A 6000-nucleotide genomic window follows, 5' to 3' on the forward strand; every position below is an offset into this window, starting at 1 on the left:
GGGAGTGAGGCTCAAGCCTGACCAATCAGAAAACTGGAGTACCTGTTCCTTTGGACACTGGTAAATTATAGTGCCATAGAATTTCAGAGATGAAAACTAAGAAATCATCTAAGCATCTTTTTTAATTTAACATGTGAGTAAACTAAATCCCAGAGGAATTAACTGACAGTCTATGGTCAAATTAGCAACAGCAGAGCTTCATTTATTTATCCACTGAATTTTTTAAAAAACTATTGACCAAAATTAGATATCCATATATTAATATTTATATTAAGATTACCTTTTGTTTCAGATAGCCCCAGAAGGACTGGATGAGGAAGGGGGATTTTGCCAAATGGTTATATTTCAAAAAATGGCTTAGCTGGGGAAATTAACACGAGAATACTCATACCTGTTATCAAAGTCTATGAGTGGTTTCTATCCTCACTATACAAGAGCTCTCAGTGGGTTTGGAACTGCCTGAGAACACTTCTGTGGAAGCTGTCTTCTCTTGCCTTCTGTGCTGCCGAAACCCCCTATCTCCTTGACAGCTCTTCTTTGCATCTTCCACTAGGCCTTCTTAAATTCTGTTGTCTGTTGAGGGTCTGTCCTCACTTGGCTTTTTCCTTGACATAAATTCTGCACTACTGACTCACTCAAATCCATGGCTTCATCTACCATCCAGTAACTCCAAATCTTGATCCTGAGCACTGGAACTCTCTGCTGAGCTCTAGGGACACAAGAGCCAGCCTCATGAACATTTCATGCTCATCATGTCTAAAGCTGAACTTCTCTTCTCCTCTGTTTCCTATGTCTGCAAATTACAGCCAACCATTCAGTGTTCCAGGGCAAGAACTGTAAAATTACCCTAGCCTACTTAGCGCTATCTCACCACAGTTGTATGTAATCAATGCTTCCTTCTTTCTGGCCCTGTTCCTTCTTGATTATTTACTTCTAACAGCAGAGCTGATCTCCATGGCCTCTCGCCCACCTCGTGTGCTCCCCCCACACTCAGAGCTTTGGCTTGCCATCTTGCCATCAGTGGACTCCCCCACACAAGTGATCTTTCTGAAGCATAGATCAGGTCATGTGACTCCCTGGCTTGAGGTAATTTAATAGTTTCACTAACCATTCAACCCAGAATTCATACTCCTTAACTGAGCACACAGAGCCCTCTGTGAATTCATCCCTACCTACCTCTCAAGCCCTGGCACTATTTGTAATGATTTCTTTGCCATAGAACACTGATGGTTTCCAGCCTTCTCAGTGTTTTTCAAACACCATTGACATGGCACGTTCCATCATCTGCATCTTCTCCTACTGCTGTCCTCACTTGCCCGGATTCCAGCCACTCAAGCCTCTGTGCTGCTCCTTGAAAATGCCAGGTATGATCGTGTTCCAGAATACAAGGAGTTTCCAGACTAGACCGTGTATGTTTTTTGTAACCGCTTTACTTTTTTACATGTTTTTGCCCTTGTCTGTAACATCCCTCTACTTAGCCCAGTTCTGACTCTTTTAATCTATATGTCAAAAATCAGTTCCAAATTACTTTTTGAAACTCTTGGTGACCACCTCTCCCAGGATAATGTGGGTGCCCCTGCATGCCTTCCCTAGTGTTCCCGGACATTATGTCAATGATAGTTTACCATCAGGTAACTACCCCTTACTGTTATTAAAGACACAAGAACAATAAATGGTGAATTCTGTGGAGGAGGGGATTTTGTCTGTAGCATTATTAAAGTAAATATTAATAAACCCTAGAATGCCTTCCTGAGAGGAATTATGGTCTCTGCTATTTTGTCCATTTTTAAAAACAGATAGATGGATTTTTTTTATCTATCAAGCATGATTATAGAGTATTGCTATTTGTAAATGAATATACTAGAACCTGCTTTATTAATTCCTCTGTTATCTCTTTCTCTTTCTTGTCCTTTTCCTTATTTCTCTACTCCTTCCTTTTTCTCTCTTTATCTTTTATTTTATTTATCACATCCCCTTCCTTCCTCTTTCTTTTTTTCTCCATTCTTCCCTTCTTTTTTTCTTTCATTCTTCATTGATTTCCTGAGTGCCTACAAATGTGCCCCATGATGCATACAATCATTAACAAAACAAAAATTGACATAAAATCACGTTCAAATGTAGGAAGCTTAGAAAAATGGGGAAAGAGAGTATCTATCAGGATGCATTAAGTTAAAACTAATAGAAAAGTCCTTCTCAAACCAGTTTAAGAAATAAAGAAATTGATTATCTCAGGACAAGATCCAGAAGAAGGACAGCTCTTAGTTTGGTTAATTCAACAGTACTATCAAGAAATGAGATTCTTTCCTTGTTTCCTCACTTCTGTCTGTGGTGTGTGTGCTTTGTCTCTGGGCTGGTTCCACCTTAGCTACAGAGTGTTGCAGCACTTAGGTAAGCTATGTCCAGACAGGATCATTCATTCAGGCCCCGACTGTCTCTTCTGGCGTCTGCTTCATATAATTTAGAAAAATAATTTGAGAAGCACCCCAGCCAAATGTCTGTCACTTCTCATTGATCAGTATTGAATCACAACCTCTTTTTGAGGCGCTCAATAAATTATTATTAAATAAATTCATGGAAATTCAATAGTTCTAAAATTTGGGTTTTAAAAAATGATCTGCCAGATCCCAAGAACAATATTTTATTACCAAAATGTGTTTGAACAGAAGAGCAGGGCAAGAAATGTAAATTATAGGAAGAGGTTTCCATCCATCTCACTGCACACATGAGGACTTGGGTGTTCAAGGACCTGGAAGCCATTTTTATTGCCATCTTGGCTCCTTTCCCCAGTTAGTATCTATTTTTTCTGTATCCAGTTAGGTACTAATTACATGTCTAAAAGTGTAATATGATATCAGGAAAACCAGAAAATTGGTAGTGGAGTAGAATAAGAGCAAGTTAGATTTGTCCTCTTTATGGTGTGGGTTAGAAATATTTTTTTTATTATTAAAGTTAAAACTATATATTTGAATATGTTTTTAAAATCAAAATGGCAATGGTAATAGGAAAACTAAAATATTGGAAAGCATTAGAAGACAGAAAGAAAGCAAGAAAATATAGCCTACATAGCAAATGATCAAAAAAATTAGCAGAAAGCATTTTAAAAGAAACAGAAAATAAAACTAGGAAACAGTAGTCAGAAGTAAAACAAAATATATCAATTACAAAAAATGAAAAGAAAAGAAATGTAAATGGCCAAATATTATTAACAGATAGACTCTCAAAGTAGAAAAGAAAAATCCACTCTATATGGCTTATGAGTAGGGTGATCATATTGTTCATTTCAAAACCAGGATGCTTTTGAAGACGAAACGTGGCCACTATCAATAATAATGCCTGGGGGACAAATGTAAACTAGACTGTCCCAGACAAATGGGGATATATCATTATTCTACATGAAATAAACATGAAAATGTTAAACATTAAATAATTGTTAATTATTTATGAGACATGTTTAAAAAAAGAATTAAAACATTAAAATTAAACAAAGTACATTTTTAAGGCAAAAAACATTGACATAAGCCAATTGATGAATATTTATTGAGCACTGCCTATGTGCCAGGCAATATTCCAAGGACCAGAATAATAGCAACACGTGAAACAAACACAGTCACTGTCCTCAGAGAGTTTATGTTTTAACATCTAATAAGTCAATGGCAATGAAAGAAATTAAAAGTTCTACTTCCCTGTCCTTTTGCTCTAATTCATTTTTACAATATTAACAAAAGTTTTAGACTGAAACCAGATAGAGAAAGCAAAACAAACAATAAACAAACAAAAAAGAACCCCAGATGGAAAGGACAGGGCATGGAAGAAAGGAAAATAAATTTCAAGTATTCTAAATAAAATACTACTAAATCAAATAGAGCAGAAAATTTAAAAAGTAATATGTCATGATTATATATTATTTATGCTAATAATATCAAGGTAGTTCAATATAAAGAGATCCATTAATATGTTAATACACATGAAAAGATCAAAGGTGATGAGACATAAGACCATTTCCCAACAGTTGCTAAAGAACAATGTTTATCAGATTGAGAGACAGAAATTTTCTGACACATTTGTTGGAGGTCTAAATTGATTAAGTCCACGTCCTTTATTTGAAGTTCTAAATATTGTTTTTCATTTTACATTTGTTTTTGTTTTTTGCAGTTCATTTACTGACAAAACCATGCTGACTTAAATTCATAAACAATAGAATGAAGAAAGGAAGTTAAAAATTGACATGAATAAGAAAAAGATCATATCTTTACAAAATATTGTACATGTATTTGTAGCAGGAGTGAGGGAGTTGTTGGAAATATAAAATTCAACTCTAAGTGGAGGAATAATGGACAATTTCTGCTTTATTGCCTTGAGTGCCTTAATTTTCTTGCTTTTTTAAAATTGATCAATGTCTCACTGTGAAATATGAGGAAATTAGCTCACTTAAAATTGCCTCTTTTTCATCTCCCTTCATCTTCCAATTTTTCTAAGTTGTATTGTTTTTACATTAATGATATTTATAAAACAAGTGACTGTATATATACATCCTCAACTATAATGAAATCTTCTAAGTTTATCTAAGGCCACATCACTACAAGTATTGTCCCACAGCATAAAGTTGGGGAGCTTTTGAGCCCTACCCCCATACCTGGACCATAATTTCTGGACTTGGGGCTACAGTATGACCAGGCTGCACAAATAATAAATGCATATTAAAAGCATATTGAAAACAATCTCCCCAGAGGTGGGGCAAGATGGAAAAGGAGAAAAACTCCCAGCCAGAATGTCTCTGTAAGAAAGAGAGATTTTAGAAGAAAGTGAAAAAAATAAACAAGCAGACAAACATAGACTGAATGAGGGTCGGAAGGAAGGGTACCTGAAACTAAGGAGACTGCATGGGAAGAAGTTGTGGAGGAGAACTAGAAAAGGAAGGGCCCCCACGAGGCTTAGAGACTAGCGACAAGGGTAAGTGAAGCAGTAAAATTTCTCCTCCCTAACATCTCTGACTGCTGGTGAGCTCCTGAGCTGTTGGAGAGACCAGCCCAGAGATGGTTGCCGCCAGTGAACAGTGAGCCTCTTGTGGGCAGGGCACCAGGCTCCCAGTCCCTCAGGGCAGCCCCGCCCGGCAGACCTGAGTGGATCAGGAGGTGCCATATTGCTTCATTCTCCCCTCCCTCTTCCCTGCCTGCGGCTATAGGTTGTTCACAGCAGCACCGAGTCGGGGTGCATTTGAGCCCTACCCCATACCTGGACCATAATTCCTGGACTTGGGGCTACAGTTTGACCAAACTGCACAAATAATAAATGCATATTAAAAGCATATTAAAAACAATCTCCTCAGAGGTGGGGCAAGATGGCGGAGGAGAAAAACTACCGGCCAGAAAGTCTCTTTAAGAAAGATAGATTTTAGAAGAAAGTGAAAAAAATAAACATGCAGACAAACACAGATTGAATGAGGGTTGGAAGGAAGGATACCTGAAACGACAGGAGACTCCACGAGAAGAAGTTGCAGAGGAGAACTGGAAGGAGAAAGGTCCCCGAGAGGCTTGGAGAACAGCGACAAAGGTGAGTGGTTAAATTGCCGCTCCCTGTATCTCAGACTGCTGGTGAGCTCCTGAGTGGTTGGTGAGGCCTCCCAACAACAGCCCAGAGACAGCTGTCACCAGTGAGTGGTAAGCCTTTTGTGTACAGGGCACCAGGCTCCCAACCCCTTCAGGGCACCTCCCAGCCTGCAGACCTGAGCCAATCAGCAGGCACCATAGTGCTTCATTCTCCCCTCCCCTTCCCAACGCACAGCTGCTGAGAGAGACAATTTAGCCACCATCCAGAGGCATCTGCAGGTAACAGTACCTTTCCTTTTCGGGCCTTACTGCAGACTGAGGGGTACTCATGCTGTGAGCTCCCTACCCGCTGGCCCTCACAGCTGTCTCCAGCAGACCGAGGCAAATCCTGAGACAGAGAGAGGTTGATCCAGCTTGAGCACCTGGTGGGTAACTTGAGACCAGCACTCTTCTC

At 38.9% G+C, this 6000-nt stretch overlaps 1 long non-coding RNA gene across 1 annotated transcript in view; it reads right to left on the reverse strand.

The window, feature by feature from the left end:
• LOC105882992 (uncharacterized) overlaps window positions 1-5666 on the reverse strand; it is a 79084-nt gene extending 73418 nt beyond the window's left edge. The window contains exon 1 of the long non-coding RNA XR_001159593.2: window positions 5461-5666. This is a non-coding gene — a long non-coding RNA (uncharacterized LOC105882992). The remainder of the gene's footprint in view (window positions 1-5460) is intronic.
• Window positions 5667-6000: the final 334 nt, after the last annotated feature.

This window comes from Microcebus murinus, chromosome 8 (genome assembly GCF_040939455.1).
Source record: "Microcebus murinus isolate Inina chromosome 8, M.murinus_Inina_mat1.0, whole genome shotgun sequence".
NCBI classification, from domain to species: domain Eukaryota; kingdom Metazoa; phylum Chordata; class Mammalia; order Primates; family Cheirogaleidae; genus Microcebus; species Microcebus murinus.